Source organism: Protopterus annectens, chromosome 6.part0, assembly GCF_019279795.1.
Source record: "Protopterus annectens isolate FY-2018-M chromosome 6.part0, PAN1.0, whole genome shotgun sequence".
Taxonomy (NCBI): domain Eukaryota; kingdom Metazoa; phylum Chordata; order Ceratodontiformes; family Protopteridae; genus Protopterus; species Protopterus annectens.
In genome coordinates this window covers 1,423,609,020-1,423,627,861 of record NC_056737.1, presented here as the reverse complement: position 1 = coordinate 1,423,627,861, position 18,842 = coordinate 1,423,609,020, and positions in this window count along the sequence as shown.

The window sequence follows — 18,842 nt, the reverse complement described above, 5'->3', positions numbered from 1 at the left end:
AAACACACAAAAACATACTGAGGCTCTAAATAAAAATCCGCCTAAGCAGCAGAGACCTCCAAAGCAGACACCCAACAACCGCTACCCCAAAACAAAACACGTGCAACACATAGCTCATAAAGCCAGTGTGCCGAACAGTCACAGCCCTTAAGGCTAAACAACACACCTGATACACTTGTAATAGGTGACTTTATCATCAGGCACACTGATGTCCCGCTCACCAGGCTGAACAAGGAGAAGGTAACGGTGAGCTGTCTGTCGGACGCTAGGATCCGCCACATAACACAAACACTCAAGTCACTCCAAGGCAAGCACAAATATGACTCAGTCATTGTCCATGCTGGTGTGAAAGACCTGAGACGTACCTCCCTGGACTACATGAAAAGAGACACAGAGGAGCTCTCTGAGCATGTGGCCGAGGCCGGTATGACCCTGACCTTGAGTAGCATCTTACCCTCACCAAGAATGATGCCACAATATGAAGACTAGATGATCAATTTCAACAATTGACTTTAGTATTGGTGTCATTCAAAGGGGATCCAATGCCTGTCAGTCTGGGATGACATGCTCGACAAGCCACGACGCTTCGCTAGGGACGGTGTGCATGTGTCACCCCTGGGATTTCAGATATTGGCAAAGGCTCTTGCTACCCCCATAGTGCCTTTTTTAGGCAAGGCTCAAAAGAAAAACCCACCTCCATAGGTATTACAAGGGATAAGAAGCTAAGAGTAATGCTACTCAATGCAGAAGTCTAAACCTCAAGATGCACGCACACAAAACTCTCCTTAGCATGGAGAACATCGAGATCTATGCAGTAACACAAACCTAATTCAAGGCTCCCGAGAGCACCCCAGCACTACCAGGTTATACCTCATACCATGCTTTTCGGCCCTAAAACTTGGACCGAACTGCAAAAGGAGGGGGAGTATCAATATTCGTCAAAGATACCCACACCTCCAGGTTGGTGGCACAGCACAAAGCATCAGAGACTATCCATGTGCAACTAACAGTGGGTAAAACTGCCGTCCAGTTTATAGCCTGCTACAGACCACCCTCCCAAACCCAGGAACCCCACTCAGCCTTCCTGAGAACACTGGAAAATATGAAGGTCTCTCCAAACACCATTATATTTGGCGACTTCAACTACTCAAACATAGACTGGGAGCATTACTCTAGCTCCAACATCCTAGCCCAAAGGTTCCTGGAATTTATAAACTCAAATGCTATGGAACAACTTGTTACCACTCCCACAAGAGGGGAAAACAGACTGAACCTGATCATCACCAACATGGGGACTCTATGCTCCAGACCAGAAGTGTTTCCCTCACTGGTAAGATCAGACCATAAACTAATCTCACTGGATATTCACATCCCCACCCCACCCCCTGCCCAGAACACCACAGTGAAAAACTTATCTTAAGCAAATTTCGCACTCCTCAAAACCGAGGTGGAATCCTTCAAAGCCCCCGGGCCTGTGGAAAATACAGCCCAGACCACAGAATCCTTTATAAACGCATTCTATGAACACCTTCAGGAATGCATGGATAATGCAATCCCAAATAAAACCAAGACCCAATCCTCCAAAGGCAGATGTCCTGTCTGGTGGACCCCAGCCATAAACAAACTATACAATAGAAGGAGGAAGCTACTACATGATAGAGCAAAATCCCTAAAAGGGAAGGCATCCCTGACCAGTATTAGCAAAAAACTACGGGCACTCATAAAATCGTCTAAGGCCAGTTTCAAGAGAAAAATTGCACAGGACACTAAGGATAATCACAAGGCTTTCTTTAGTTATGTTAGGAACCTGGGTGGTAATTCCCAGATATGCTCAGAATTAGTCCAAAATGACAAAAAATACACTGGACCCACAGACATTGCCAACATCCTAGCTGACAGGTTCAGCGCAAACTTCTCCCCCTTCCCCACCAAAAGGGCAAATATCTATCCCAGCAGAGTGCTGCCCTCCTGACATCTCAGATGCTCAGGTAAGAGCTGCCTTCTCCAAAGCAAAAAACACAGCATCAATGAGACAAGACGGTGTCCCGGGCTGCGTCCTACATGAACTCCAAGAAGAGCTAAACCCAAACATAAAACTACTGTTCAATCTCAGCCTTACTACAGGATATGTACCCAAAGAGTGGCGTACAGCAACAGTGGTCCCTCTCCACAAAGGTGGTGCCTCAACGGATCCTGGAAAATATTGCCCCATAAGCCTGACTAGCTTGGTCTGCAAAGCTATGCAAAGGATCATCATGGACCTCATAAATAAAGATATTGGGGACCTACAGACACTGGAACCTACCCAGTTCGGCTTTGTTAAGGGCAGATCCTGCCTCTTAAACCTGGTCAATTTCTTTGAAACAGTCACCAAGGCCATTGACGAGGGGAAGGTGGTCCACACAGCCTAGCTGGACCTCACAAAAGCCTTCGATACAATACCCCACTCGGGCATTATAGATAAGCTCACCAGCTTAAATATAAACCCCTATGTCACTAGATGGGTTGCCAACGGGCTCAAGGACAGAACCCACATGGTTAAAATTGCTGGAGCCATGTCAGACTCCAAATCAGTTAGAAGTGGCATCCCACAAGGCTGAGTCCTGGGACCTCTGTTGTTCGGTATATATTTCTCGGAGGTACAGGCCAACACGGAAGGACCGTGGCTGACCAATTTCGCAGATGACTGCAAACTGGGTGCCATAATCGACTCTCCAGCCGATGCAAGTATCCTCCAAAAGGGCCTCATAGAAACAGACAACTGGTGCCAAAGCCATGGCCTCAAGCTAAATGCCAAAAAGTGTATAGTCATCCCCTTTGGAAAAAACAAAGTGCCCACAAATTACCACATAGGTGGTAATCCATTAAGTACAGAAGTAATTAGGGACCTGGGGACACAAGTTGATAGCAATCACTCATTTGACAACCACGTGGCCAAAGTGGTTAGAAAAACATTTTATATAGCCCGCCTAATCATGAAGGGATTCACGTCTAGATCAGGGGAGGTCATCCTGCCTCTTTACTCATCCCTCATCAGGCCCATAATTGAGTATAGTGCTCCTTTTGGGATATACCTTACCAGACACCTGCAGCAACTGGAAAGACCCCAAAAGTACCTCACCAAGAGGATCAAAGTGCTCAAACAGATGCCATATGCTGCCCGGTTAAAGAAACTCCAGCTCTACTCAGTGGCATACCACCTGCTCAGAGGCGATCTGTGCCTGACGAAACTCTCCTTAGCATGGAGAACATCGATATCTGTGCAGTAACAGAAACCTGGTTCAAGGCTCCCAAGAGCACCCCAGCACTACCAGGTTATACCTCATACCATGTTTTTTGCCCCCAAAATTTGGACCGAACCACAAAAGGAGGGGGAGTATCACTATTCGTCAAAGATACCCACACCTCCAGGTTGGTGGCACAGCACAAAGCATCAGAGAATATCCATGTGCAACTAACAGTGGGTAAAGCTGCCTTCCAGTTTATAGCCTGCTACAGACCACCCTCCCAAACCCAGGATCCCCAATCGGCCTTCCTGAGAACACTGGAAAACATGAAGGTCTCTCCAAACACCATTATATTGGGTGACTTCAACTACCCTAACATAGACTGGGAGCATTACTCTAGCTCCAACACCCTAGCCCAAAAGTTCCTAGAATTTATAAACTCAAATGCTATGGAACAACTTGTTACCACTCCCACAAGAGGGGAAAACATACTTGACCTGATCATCACCAACATGGGGACTCTATGCTCCAGACCAGAAGTGTATCCCTCACTGATAAAATCAGACCATAAACTAATCTCACTAGATATTCACATCCCGAGCCCAGCACCTTCCCAGAAAACTACAGTGAAAAACTTCTCTAAAGCAAATTTCACACTCCTCAAAACTGAAGTGGAATCCTTCAAAGCCCCCGGGCCTGTTGAAAATACGGCCCAGACCACAGAATCCTTTATAAACGCATTCTATGAACACCTTCAGGAATGCATGAATCATGCAATCCCAGATAAAACCAAGACCCCAATCCTCAAAAGGCAGATGTCCTGTCTGGTGGACCCCAGCCATTAACAAACTATACAATAGAAGGAGGAAGCTAATACATGATAGAGCAAAATCCCAAAAAGGGAAGGCATCTCTGATCAGTATTCGCAAAAAACTAAGGGCACTCATAAAATCGTCTAAGGCCAGCTTCGAGAGAAAAATTGCACAGGACACTAAGGATAATCAGAAGGCTTTCTTTAGTTATGTTCGGAACCTGGGTGGGAATTCCTAGATATGCTCAGAATTAGTCCAAAATGACAAAAAATACACCGTACCCACAGACATTGCCAACATCCTAGCTGACAGGTTCAGCGCAAACTTCTCCCCCCCTCCACACCAAAAGGGCAAATATCTATCCCAGCAGAGTGCTGCCCCCCTGACATCTCAGATGCTCAGGTAAGGGCTGCCCTCTCTAAAGCAAAAAACACAGCATCAATGAGACAAGACGGTGTCCTGGGCTGCGTCCTACATGAACTCCAAGAAGAGCTAAACCCAAACATAAAACTACTGTTCAATCTCAGCCTTACTACAGGATATGTACCCAAAGAGTGGCGTACAGCAACAGTGGTCCCTCTCCACAAAGGTGGTGCCTCAACGGATCCTGGAAACTATCGCCCCATAAGCCTGACTAGCTTGGTCTGCAAAGCTATGCAAAAGATCATCATGGACCTCATAAATAAAGATATTGGGGACCTACAGACACTGGAACCTACCCAGTTCAGCTTTGTTAAGGGCACAACCTGCCTCTTAAACCTGGTCAATTTCTTTGAAACAGTCACCAAGGCCATTGACGAGGGGAAGGTGGTCCACACAGCCTACCTGGACCTTGCAAAAGCCTTCGATACAATACCCCACTCGGGCATTATAGATAAGCTCACCAGCTTAAATATAAACCCCTATGTCACTAGATGGGTTGCAAACTGGCTCAAGGACAGAACCCACATGGTTAGAATTGCTGGAGCCATGTCATACTCCAAACCAGTTACAAGTGGCATCCCACAAGGCTCAGTCCTGGGACCTCTCTTGTTCGGTATATATTTCTCGGAGGTACAGGCCAACACGGAAGGACTGTGGCTGACCAAGTTCGCAAATGACTGCAAACTGGGTGCCATAATCGACTCTCCAGCTGACGCAAGCATCCTCCAAAAGGGCCTCATAGAAACAGACAACTGGTGCCAAAGCCATGGCCTCAAGCTAAATACCAAAAATTATTTATTTTTATTTTTTATTTATTTTACATTTGTTTACCGGGTTAATCCAACTGGATACATATCCATTTTCAGCGGAGACCCGGGGAGAAAAGCTCCACAGTAAAAACAGGACTTGGACTTACATACAGATAAATTCTTTGTAAAACAATTAATTAGAGACATAAATTAAACATAGCCATTGCCGGTCAGATACCCGGGGAGAAAAGCTCCACGTTAAAAATCAAGACTTTGATTTGCATAAAGAAATAAATTCTTGCTAAATTAAATTAGTTCTTGATAACATGATAGGACGAGAACGACAATTTAAACAGCATAAGTTAAATAGTCCAGTGATATATAGGAAAGTGAAATTGGGCTACACTAGACAATATTGAGGATTACGATTATATGCTCAGAGGAGAAGGATGAAGTTTTTATCCTATAAGTCGTTCATAGTAATTATGAGGGGAAGGCAGTCAGAGGAACTAGAGATGTTATAAACATGTTATTATGGGGATCTAGTGGAAAAAGAGAAGGGAGAGAGGGCAATAGGAAACGACAAGAGGGTGTTTGTGGACTTTTAGGATTAGTCTGGTTTAGTACAAGGACATAGCCAATGAGCTTTTAAGAATAATTTAAGATTGCTTTTGAACTGGTTGAGAGAGGTAGTTAGTTTTAGGTTATTAGGAAGGGAATTCCATAGTTTTCCAATGGAATTAGCATAGAGAGCATCTCCACCTAAGTTGTTAGATTTGGTAGTTTGTACCAGGACACTATGTGAAGATCGGAGGCAGCTAAGATTGGTGTAGGGGTTAAAAGTTTGTTCAGTGAGGGGTTTTCTCTGGTTCCTTAATTATTTTGAATGCTTCAGTAAGTTGGCTAAGTTTGAGAAGATTAGGGAGTTCTAACCAGTCAATTTTCTTTAGGTTAATGCAGTGATGGGTGCACGGTTCTCCTGTAACGAATTTGGCAATATGGTTATAAGCAATGGAGAGTTTATTAAGCTCAGTTTTGTTGAGGAAGGAAAGTACTGGAGAGGCATACAGTAGGGTGGAGAGGAGGTGTGTACGTGCTATGGTTAGTTTGGTATTGGGAGTTAGAAAGTTCTTAATTCTGTACATAGAACCAAGTTTCTTGTTTACTGTCTTTATAGTTTGACTGATGTGCAAGTCAAATTTGAGCTTGTGATCTATAATGACGCCTAGTAGTTTGGTGTTGGTAACAGGCTCTATGATGGTGCCATTAGTGGACTGAACATGGAAGGTCATATTATTAATGAGTGAAGGGTGTTGCCCTAAGGAAGTGGTTGAGGAGGGGAAAATTAATAGTAACTTGGTTTTTGTTGGATTCAGGATAAGTTTCCGTTCTGTGAACCATTTTTCAACTGCAGCAAAGCAGTTTTGGGTGGCTTTCTGGAGATTATAGAGAGAAACGTCAGAGCAGATTAGTGTGGAGTCATCTGCATATTGAATGCAGGTGGCTTTGGGGATGACTAAATAGAGATCATTTATGAAAACGGAGAAAAGAAGGGGACCAAGTATAGAGCCTTGGGGAACACCTATGGTGTTAGGTAGTAAGTGAGATAGCTTGCTTTGCCACCGGACTGCTTGTTGTCTACCTGAGAGGTAAGCATTAAACCAGCTTAGGGCTGAGTTGTCAAGGTGAAGGGTTTCGAGGGTGTGGAGCAATAGTTGATGGTTGACCATGTCAAAGGCTTTTGACAAGTCCAGAAAGAGAGCAGAAGTAATTAATTTGTTATTACGGTTACATTTGACTGAGTCAACAAAGGAGAGGAGGGCGGTAGTTGTACTGTGATGGGGGCGAAAGCCATGTTGAGTTTTGACAAAAGATTGTTATGGGTAAGATAGTATAGGAATTGCTTATGAACACACCTTTTCATTATTTTTGCTATTGGGGACAATATAGCTATAGGTCTAAAGTTTGAAATTTCCGTGGAGGAGCCACCCTTGTGAAGTGGGATGACATATGATATTTTCCAAAGAGAGGGAATTGTAGACTCTGTTATAGTTCTGTTTATCAAGATTGAGATAGGGTAGGCTATAACATCTGATGCTATTTGTAAAAATTGTATAGTCATCCACTTTGGCAAAAACAAAGTGCCCACAAATTACCACATAGGTGGCAATCCATTAAATACAGAAGAAGTAATTAGGGATCTGGGGACCCAAGTTGATAGCAATATCTCATTTGACAACCACGTGGCCAAAGTGGTTAGAAAAACATTTTATATAGCCCACCTAATCATGAAGGGATTCACGTCTAGATCAGGGGAGGTCATCGTGCCTCTTTACTCATCCCTCATCAGGCCCATAATTGATTACAGTGCTCCTTTTGGGATATACCTTACCAGACACCTGCAGCAACTGGAAAGACCCCAAAAGTACCTCACCAAGAGTATCAAAGGGCCCAAACAGATGCCATATGCTGCCCGGTTAAAGAAACTCCAGCTCTACGCAGTGGCATACCACCTGCTCAGAGGCGATCTGTGCCTGACAAAACTCTCCTTAGCATGGAGAACATCGATATCTGTGCAGTAACAGAAACCTGGTTCAAGGCTCCCAAGAGCACCCCAGCACTACCAGGTTATACCTCATACCAAGTTTTTCGGCCCCAAAATTTGGACCGAACCACAAAAGGAGGGGGAGTATCAATATTCGTCAAAGATACCCACACCTCCAGGTTGGTGGCACAGCACGAAGCATCAGAGAATATCCATGTGCAACTAACAGTGGGTAAAACTGCCTTCCAGTTTATAGCCTGCTACAGACCACCCTCCCAAACCCAGGAACCCAACTCAGCCTTCCTGAGAACACTGGAAAACATGAAGGTCTCTCCAAACACCATTATATTGGGCGACTTCAACTACCCTAACATAGACTGGGAGCATTACTCTAGCTCCAACACCCTAGCTCAAAGGTTCCTAGAATTTATAAACTCAAATGCTATGGAACAACTTGTTTCCACTCCCACAAGAGGGGAAAACATACTTGACCTGATCATCACCAACATGGGGACTCTATACTCCAGACCAGAAGTGTATCCCTCACTGGTAAGAGCAAACCATAAACTAATCTCACTAGATATTCACATCCCCGACCCCAGGCCCTACCCAGAAAACCACAGTCAAAAACTTCTCTAAAGCAAATTTCACACTCCTCAAAACTGAGGTGGAATCCTTCAAAGCCCCCGGGCCTGTGGAAAATATGGCCCAGACCGCAGAATCCTTTATAAACACATTCTATGAACACCTTCAGTAATGCATGGATCATGCAATCCCAAATAAAACCAAGACCCAATCCTCCAAGGTTAGGTGTCCTGTCTGGTGGACCCCAGCCATAAACAAATTTTACAATAGAAGGAGGAAGCTGCTACATGATAGAGCAAAATCCCAAAAAGGGAAGGCATCTCTGATCAGTATTAGCAAAAAACTACAGGCACTCATAAAATCGTCTAAGGCTAGCTTCAAGAGAAAAATTGCACAGGACACTAAGGATAATCACAAGGCTTTCTTTAGTTATGTTAGGAACCTGGGTGGGAATTCCCAGATATGCTCAGAATTAGTCCAAAATGACAAAAAAATAAACCGAACCCACAGACATTGCCAACATCCTAGCTGACAGGTTCAGTGCAAACTTCCCCCCCACTCCCCACCAAAAGGGCAAATATCTATCCCAGAAGAGTGCTGCCCCCCTGACATCTCAGATGCTCAGGTAAGAGTTGCCCTCTCCAAAGCAAAAAACACAGCATCAATGGGACCAGATGGTGTCCTGGGCTGCGTCCTACATGAACTCCAAGAAGAACTAAACCCAAACATAAAATTACTGTTCAATCTCAGCATTACTACAGGATATGTACCCAAAGAGTGGTGTACAGCAACAGTGGTCCCTCTCCACAAAGGTGGTGCCTCAACGGATCTTGGAAACTATTGCCTCATAAGCCTGACTAGCTTGGTTTGCAAAACTATGGACAGGATCATCATGGACCTCATAAATAAAGATATTGGGGACCTACAGACACTGGATCCTACCCAGTTTGGCTTTGTTAAAGGCAGATCCTGCCTCTTAAACCTGGTCATTTTCTTTGAAACAGTCACCAAGGCCATTGACGAGGGGAAGGTGGCCCACACAGCCTACCTGGACCTTGCAAAAGCCTTCGATACAATACCCCACTCGGTCATTATAGATAAGCTCACCAGCTTAAATATAAACCCCTATGCCACTAGATGGGTTACAAACTGGCTCATGGACAGAACCCACATGGTTAGAATTGCTGGAGCCATGTCAGACTCCAAACCAGTTACAAGTGGTGTCCCACAAGGCTCAGTCCTGGGACCTCTCTTGTTTGGCATATATTTCTCGGAGGTACAGGCTAACACGCAAGGACTGTGGCTGACCAAGTTTGCAGATTACTGCAAACTGGGTGCCATAATTGACTCTCCAGCTGACACAAGCATTCTACAAAAGGGCCTCATAGAAACAGACAACTTGTGCCAGAGCCATGGCCTCAAGCTAAATGCCAAAAGGTGTATAGTCATCCCCTTTGGCAAAAACAAAGTGCCCACAAATTACCACATAGGTGGTAATCCATTAAGTACGGAAGAAGTAATTAGGGACCTGGCTACCCTAGTTGATATCAATCTCTCATTTGACAACCACATGGCCAAAGTTGTTAGAAAAACATTTTATATAGCCCACCTAATCATGAAGGGATTCACATCTAGTTCAGGAGAGGTCATCGTGCCTCTTTACTCATCCCTCATCAGGCCCATAATTGAGTACGATGCCCCTTTTGGGATGTACCTTACCAGACACCTGCAGCAATTGGAAAGACCCCAAAAGTACCTCACCAAGAGGACCAAAGGGCTCAAACAGATGCCATATGCTGCCCGGTTAAAGAAACTCCAGCTCTACTCATTGGCATACCGTCTGCTCAGAGGCGATCTGTGCCTGATGTATAAAGCCATGTCCAACCCAGAATTATTGGACATGCTGCACCTCAGAAAATCTAAATCCCATCAAGCTATGCGCTCAAGAGACTTGAACCTCAGCATTGAAATAAATAGGACATGCTGGAGGGACAGATTCATAACCCAGAGGCTCCCTTCACTCTGGAATAAAATCCCAGTCCAGGTTAGGCAGAGTCCCTCATTGACTCTCTTCAAGAGGAATCTTGATGAGTGGATGGGAGATTGTAGGTTTACCCCAGGTATCACTTCTGTGTCACTGTTAGACAGATGCAGAGTATACTAACCTCGAAAAAGGGCATAGCAAAATTCATTTAAAATGGGTGGCGAAAGCCAAACATTTTCTGGCTAGGCTTTTAAATGCCCTAGGACAGATAGCCTAGTATGAACCTATGAACCTATGTCCAACCTAGAATGAATGGACATGCTGCACCTCAGATACGTGCTCGAGAGACTTGAACCTCAGCACTGAAATAAAAAGGACATGCTGGAGGGACAGATTCATAACCCAGAGACTCCCTTCACTCTGGAATAAAATCCCAGTCCAGGTTAGGCAGAGTCCCTCATTGAATCTCTTCAAGAGGAATCTTTATGAGTGGATGGGAGATTGTAGGTTTACCCCGGGGTATCACTTCTGTGTCACTGTTAGACAGAGGCACAGTATACTAACCTCGAAAAAGGGCATAGCAAAGTTAATTTAAAATGGGTGGAGAAAGCCAAACACACTCTTTTCTGATATTTTTTCGGCCCATCTCATCACTGAAGAGGTTTTTTCTTTTTTGAAAGTAGCTAACCAGTTAATTCCTCTAATACAGGGATTGCCAAAGATTCACAAACATCGTACTGACCCACCCATGAGACCTATTGTGGCAGGAGGAGGGTGGGTCACTGACCCCCTTTCTATTTATGTTGAGAAGTTCTTGTGACCTATTATTAGTTTGAACAAAACAGTTCTAAAATATGATAAACAGTTCTTATTGGATTTATATGAATGCACCAAGAATGTTTCTGATGTTAGTGATGTCATTTTTGTAACTTTTGATGTTCAGTCTTTATTCACTATGATTCCTAATGATTTAGGCATCCAGTATGTGCATGAATATTTATCATTACACAGTGACTATACTCTGAAACAGATAGATCTGATCTGTTTTCTCTTAGAGATTGTCCTTGACAACAATATTTTTACTTTCAGTGATGAGTTGTTTTTACAGAAACATGGCGTAGCTATGGGCACATCATGTTCCAATAGCTATGCCAATATTTTCCTTGCCCACTGGGAGATCAACAATTTGTTTCCCACTCCAGGTTACAAGTAATATATATATTTTTTTATTGGTGTTTTGTCGATGATTTGTTTCTGTTATGGTGAGGGCCATTTCAGAAGTTGATAAACTTCTATGACACTATGAACAGCTTGACTGATTGTCTTAAATTCACCTTCAATTGGTCTTATACCCGTATTGAGTTTTTAGATCTATACATTGAGAAGTTAGACAAGCACATAATCAGTACAGGTATTTATTGTAAGACTTGTCACAGGAATGCTTTTCTTTTTAGGTCTAGTATGCACCCTGGTTATATTTTTAGAAATCTAATTAGAGGGCAAGGAATGAGGGCTTCTAGGTTGAACCCATCCTTAGATTGTTTTGAAAATGAGATCAATGGTTTGAAGAAGAAGTTGTTAGCAAGGGGATATAGCATCAATGAGATTGGGAGACAATTGTCTGACGTTGAACATCTGAGGTCAACCACAGCACGTCCATATTTTGGGCTGCCCTGGAGGATGGTGTTGTTCCTGGCAATACGCCCAACATTGATGGTGTTAGAATACCCCTGTTTTTCACCAGTGACCACAGAGAGGTCACTAATCTATTTTTACAGCATTGGCCAATTTTACAAGTTGATGATGAGATTGGCAGGATTGTAGGTGATAAACCTAGGTTTAGATTTAAAACCACAAGAATTTAGGGAGGCTTTTGTGCTATGGTAGATGTCCTATAAAAATGACCTGTTATATGTTACACTCTACCCTGCGGTACTTGGAATTTTTGCACTTTCATTAACACTTCTCAGGTCTTTTATCATCCAGACCTCAGTAGATGAATGCAGAGTAAACAGAAGCAAATGCAGGGGTTACACCTTTATTCGCAGCATATTACACTATTCTGTATACTGGTACATCACGTTCTGAGGCTCTTACATTTATTTCTTATGACAGTACATGCAGGTTATTTACTAACCTGCCTCATGATGCATCATTTGCAGCCTAGCATCATAAGCTTGCTGGTTCGCAGCATGCTCATCTGCAGCTGTCAGAGATGTACATTGATATTTAGCCATACCTATCCATAGTATACACAAGCTAGGAAATGATTAACGACATAGTGGAAGGAGTACTTACTTGGTTGTGGGCATTCTGCATCTGCCTTGCTTCCTGGATCCACTGTTCCAAGACATCCCCCCTCCACTGCTTTAGGTCTGCATGATGGTGCTTGACCTGCTCATCAGTCCGGGGGATACCTGTGGCAATAGTGAGGTCATGGGCGAGACTCTCCCAAGCCTCCGTTTTGTACTGCGAGCCCTGGTACTGGCCCTGCAGTAGTCTCCTGTCATGGTGCTTTACCAGGAGCCATACCATGAATTTGGACTCCTGGATGCTCCAGCGCTGCACTCTAAAGTGAGTGCCTTCTCCCACTCCAGCAATTCTGCCTGCATGGGGATGCTACAACCAGTTATGAGCCGTATTCCTACCCCTTTGGTTTAAGTAGGGCTGGATTCCTGCACTTTTCCATAATTGTCCGGTTTTGAAAAGGCTAAGCTATGGGCACACATGCTTACTTCAGGTTGGCACTTCTTAAGGAGATGTACCTGTGGGCATATTGTATTGGCTTCCCTACACATTGCTTACAATCACTTAGTTGGGCTGTGCAGCGGTTAGCATTGCTTATTGGTTATCTAGCATTATATTTGACTTTTGTCAATGATGTCTTACTCATTACAGGCTATATATGTGTCTGGTATCTGTCATTCATGTGTACATACACTGTATGGGGTCCTGGGGACCTCTGAACCTTATTACAGTGACACCTCAACTCTATGTTTACTGCAGTACACCAATTCACATATTTATGGTCTGTAGCAGGTTATAGAACATTACACTGTACATAGATTCAGTTCACATATTTGATTTGTTTCCCTGTTCTGAGGATTAGTTTGCTGATAGCTCATTTATATGTATTACTATCATGGCATAGTGGTTTACTGCTATGGCTGTAATGTACAGGGTCCTGCGGTCTAGCCTTGCAGAGGCTGTTTATTTTGTTGCTGGCCAGAACCCGAGCTGTTGGGTACAGAGTGATTAAGACACTTTAAAGCAGATTTGAGTGGGTGTGCGTGGGTTTGCACAGAGCTAAGCAATGCTAACCTCCGGCTACAATTTCTTACACTCAGTTAGCCTCTACATTGCTTCACCAGTGTGATACTCGCATACCGGCGGCCAAATAGGCTTACACCCACTTGCTCCCACACTTGTCAATGCACTGCATTTGGTGTTTGCATCTGACACTCACACCCCTGGGTGGGAGTGAGGACTACGATATTACTTTGTGATGCCTATTACATCAGATTACATGCCTACAGTATTGAGAATGGCTGCCCATTAGGAGTAAGCATGCCATTTAACTGTACGGAATCCAAGGCCTGTCCAGAGTTTGATTTATACTATTGGTGTGTTCCTCTTACAATCTGCACCTGTCTGGCTAATACATGGGAAATGACACCATTAAATACAGACAAGTACTTGGGTTTTGTAACCCACATCCTTCAGCCGAGTCATGCTACTGCATACCTATTTTTCTGTCATCTTTCTAAGGTTGTAAGTGGAATATGTGCTTTCTGTCCCTATCAGACCTCTCAAATGGTTGGGGACAAATATCACCTAAATCAGGGACATGTCATGACAACATCAGGGATAATCAGGAACACAATTAAAATACTAGTGCAATTAACTTGACACATTGACAGACTCAGAGCATATGAATTAATACACATTTTCTGATGTAAATGAAGCTTATAACTGTTAATTGATGTCATTATTCATTACATGTAATTCACCACCTTTCCTCCAAAAGTCAGTGCTTATAGGAGGGATTAAGAGGTACAGAGTTAGAATTCGAGTCAAACTCAGGGACATCCCTCGAAATCAGTGACAGTTGAGAGGTATGGTCCCTATTTGCTCCCCCAATGGTTTATGTCCTGTCCAGTGGAGTTGCTCTTAGGGGTTGAGAGGTATGGGAGTAAGCTTTGTCCATTTTGGAATATTAGTTACATCCCCAGGGCGGTCCTAATATGACTGCGCCAGCCAACACCTGCACGCCTAGGCCAATAATTGCATACCCATAGTTCCCCCACCTGCTCACCGGTCTAGCTGGGGGAGAGGTGTGGTTGATGCTACGTGTTACACGTTTGTTGATTGGACCCCTCACCACCATATGCATGGCCTGTGAACATATGTAATTCATAACAGCTGTATCATATCATAGCTATATACATGTGTATATTTACAGTTTGTTATATATATAATAAGGTTCTCCAGCTACAACTACAAGGTTTAGCCTATTTACCTCAAGTTTTGCGGTTTCAGTGTTACTTTCTATAAGACCAGTGATATGTGTGTATATATATATATATATATATATATATATATATATATATATATATATATATATATATATACATTACTACATACGGATATATCTGTATATGTATGCATACCAATATATATTTATATATTGCTGTGTATATATATATATATATATATATATATATATATATATATATATATATATAGATATCTAACAACATATGGGTCTATGGGTGTCTGCATATGTATATGTCTATATGTGGGTATGTATATGTATTCTGTCTCTGTATGTATACATTTGTACTACAGATAGGGAGAGGTATATCTCTATGTTGCTATGGGTAGATATACACACACATACCTCTACATATATACGTCTACATCTGGTTATTCCATTCCTTGCCATGTAGATTACACTTTGCTGCAGTGGAACCTGTAGCGGGTGTGGCTGCTCATTGGGCGACGCCTCTGCCCAATGAAGACCTTTGCTTATATCCCTGGGGCTGTCCATATAGACATATATCAGCCAACACCTGCACACCTAGACCCATAATTGCATACCCATAGTTCCCCCACCTGCCCCTTCTCTACAGAACTCATCCTTACTGTGGGTGCAGGTGGTTTATAAACACACCACTCCACACTGCCCACTCTCCGCGTGTGGGGACACATGTCGTACATTGTGTTGACCCATGGGTTATCAGGCTTGCATAACCAACTGGTCCGTGTACGTCTACGGCCTGGTCCGATGACTCATGACAGGAACTGACTCCAATGATCAGCAATTTTTGAGGTGTCCCACAAGGGACATTGATGTCTTTGTTTCAAGATTAGACCTGGCAGGTCTCTCCCACTGGTAGTATCCTGCCTGTGGTCTGGGAAGCAGTGGTGTGTTTACTTTTATTGTGTGTCTTTATGTTTCACTGGTCTAGCTGGAGGTGGGGGGGGTGGGTTGATGCTACGTGTTTCATGTTTCTTGCTTGGGACCCTCACTTCCTTTGGCATAGCCTGTGAACATATGTCATTCATGTGTGCTCTTTCCCATCTTAACTGTATATCTGTGTATATCTACGTGCGCACAAACACACACACACACACACACACACACACACACACACACACACACACACACATATATATATATATATATATATATATACATATAAATATAACTTATATATATATATATATATATATATATATATATATATATATATATATATAGGTATATTTATGTAAATGTGTATGTCTGCAACTATATATAGGGCATTTATAAGCCTAGCCAGAGTGTATTTGGCTTCCGCCTCCCTATTAGATTAGCCTACTGTGCCTCTGTAAAGTAGGTCACAGAAGGTACCCTTTTAAGATTAGTTTACTGTGCCTCTGTCTAGCAGGGACACAGTAGAAATCCCAGGGGTGAATTTGTGATTTCCCATCCACGCGTCCAAATTTCGCTTGAAGAGGGTCAGAGAGGGGCTATGTCTAACATGAATTGGGATTCTATTCCAGAGTGAGGGGAGCCTCTGGGGAATGAGTCTGTCCCTCCCGCATGTCCTATTTATTTTTGTGCTGAGGTTTAGGTCCCTGAAGCGTGTAGCTCTAAGGGACTTGGATTTTTTGAGGTGGAGCATGTCCATTAATTCTGGGTTTGACATGGCTTTGTACGTCAGGCATAGATAATCTCTGAGTAGGTGGTAAGCAACTGAGTAGAGCTGGAGTTTCTTTAGTTGAGCTGCATAGGACATCTGTTTGTAGCCCATGATCCTCTTGGTGAGGTACTTTTGGGGTCTCTCCAGTAGCTGCAGGTGTCGGGTAAGGTACATCCCAAAAGGGGCATTGTATTCAATTATGGGCCTGATGAGTGACAAGTAGAGGGGCACAATGACCTCTCTTGATCTAGATGCGAACCCTTTCATGATAAGGTGGGCTATATAGAAGGTCTTTCTAACCACTTTGGCAATGTGATTATCAAAGGAGAGATTACTATCTACGTTGGTCCCCAAATCTCTAATTACTTCTTCCGTACTTAATGGATTACCACCTATGTGGTAATTTGCGGGCACCTTGTTTTTCCCAAAGGGGATGACTATGCACTTTTTAGCATTTAGCTTGAGGCCGTGGCTCTGGCACCAAGCATCCATCTCTGTGAGACCCTTTTGGAGGATGCTTGGGTCAGCTGGAGATTTGATTATGGCTCCCAGTTTGCAGTCATCTGCGAACTTTGTCAGCCATAATCCCCCTGTGTTAGCCTGAACCTCAGAGAATTATATACCAAACAAGAGAGGTCCCAGAACATAGCCCTGTGAGATGCCACTTGTAACTGGTTTGGATTCGGACATGGCACCTGCGATTCTGACCAAGTGGGTTCTATCTCTGAGCCAGTTTGCAACCCATCTTATGATATAGGGGTTGATATTTAAGCTGGTAAGCTTATTTATGATGCCCGAGTGGGGTATTGTGTCGAAGGCTTTTGCAAGATCCAGGTAGGCTGTGTGGACTACCTTGCCCTCATCTATGGCTTTGGTAACTGTTTCAAAGAAATAAACTAGGTTTAAGAGGCAAGATCTGCCCTTAACATAGCCGAATTGGGTAGGATCCAGTGTCTGGAGGCTCCCAATGTCTTTGTTTATGAGTTCCATGATAATACGCTCCATAGCTTTACAGACCAGACTAGTCAGGCTTATGGGGCGATAGTTTCCGGGGTCCGTTGTGGCACCCCCTTTGTGGAGTGGGACCACTGTAGCTGTACGTCATTCTTTGGGTACATATCCTGTAGTAAGGCTAAGTTTGAACAGCGACTTAATGTGAGGGTTCAGTTCTTCTTGGAGCTTGTGTAAGACACAGCCTGGGACACCATCCGGTCCCATAGATGCTGTGTTTTTTGCTTTGGAGAGGGCAGCTTTCACCTGTGCATCTGTGATGTCAGGGAGGTTACATTCAGTTGGGATAAGCATTTGCTCCTTTGGGGGGGAAGGGGGGGAGAAGTTTGCGCTGAATCTGTCTACCAGGTTGTTGGCTATGTCTGTAGGTTCGGTATATTTTGTACCGTTATGCAACAATTCAGAGCATATCTGGGAGTTTCCACCCATGTTCCTGACATAACTAAAGAAGGCCTTGTGATTATCTCTAGTGTCTAGGGCAATTATTGTTTTGAAACTGGCCTTTTATGATTTTATGAGGGATCGAAGTTTCTTGCTAATGCTGATCAGAGATGCATTCCCTTTTTGGGATTTTGCTCTGTCATGTAGTAGCTTCCTCCTTCTGTTGTATAGCTTATTTATGGCCAGGGTCCACCAGACTGGTCTCCTGTTTTTTGAGGAGTGAGTCTTGGTTTTATTTGGGATAGCAAAATCCATGCATTCCTGCAGGTGTTCATAGAATGCATTTGTAAAGTATTCTGCGGATTGGGCTGTATTATCCTCTGGCCCAGGGGCTTTGAAGGATTCCACCTCAGTCTTGAGAAGTGCAAAGTTGGCTTTTGAGAAATTCTTTACAGTGATTTCCTTGGCTGGGGGTGGGGATGGGATATGGATGTCCAAGGAAATTTGTTTATGGTCTGATCTTACCAAAGAGAGGTTTACCTCTGGTGTGGAACATAGAGTCCCCATGTTGGTGATGACCAGGTCCAATATGTTGTTCCCTCTTGTGGGAGTAGTGACCAGTTGTTCCATTGCGTTAGAGTTTATAAATTCAAGGAACTGTTGGGTGAGGTTGCTTGGGCTTGAGTAGTTTTCCCAGTCAATGTTTGGGTAGTTGAAGTCACCCAATAACATAGTGTTTGGAGAGACCTTCATATTCTCCAGTGTTCTCAGGAATGCCAAGTGGGGTTCCTGTAATAGGGAGGGTGTTCTGTAGCAGGCTACAAACTGAAAGGCAGTTTTGCCCGCTGTTAGTTGCACATGGATGGTTTCCAATGCTTTGTGCAGTGTCACTAACCTGGAAGTGTAGGTATCTTTGATGAATATAGATACTCCACCT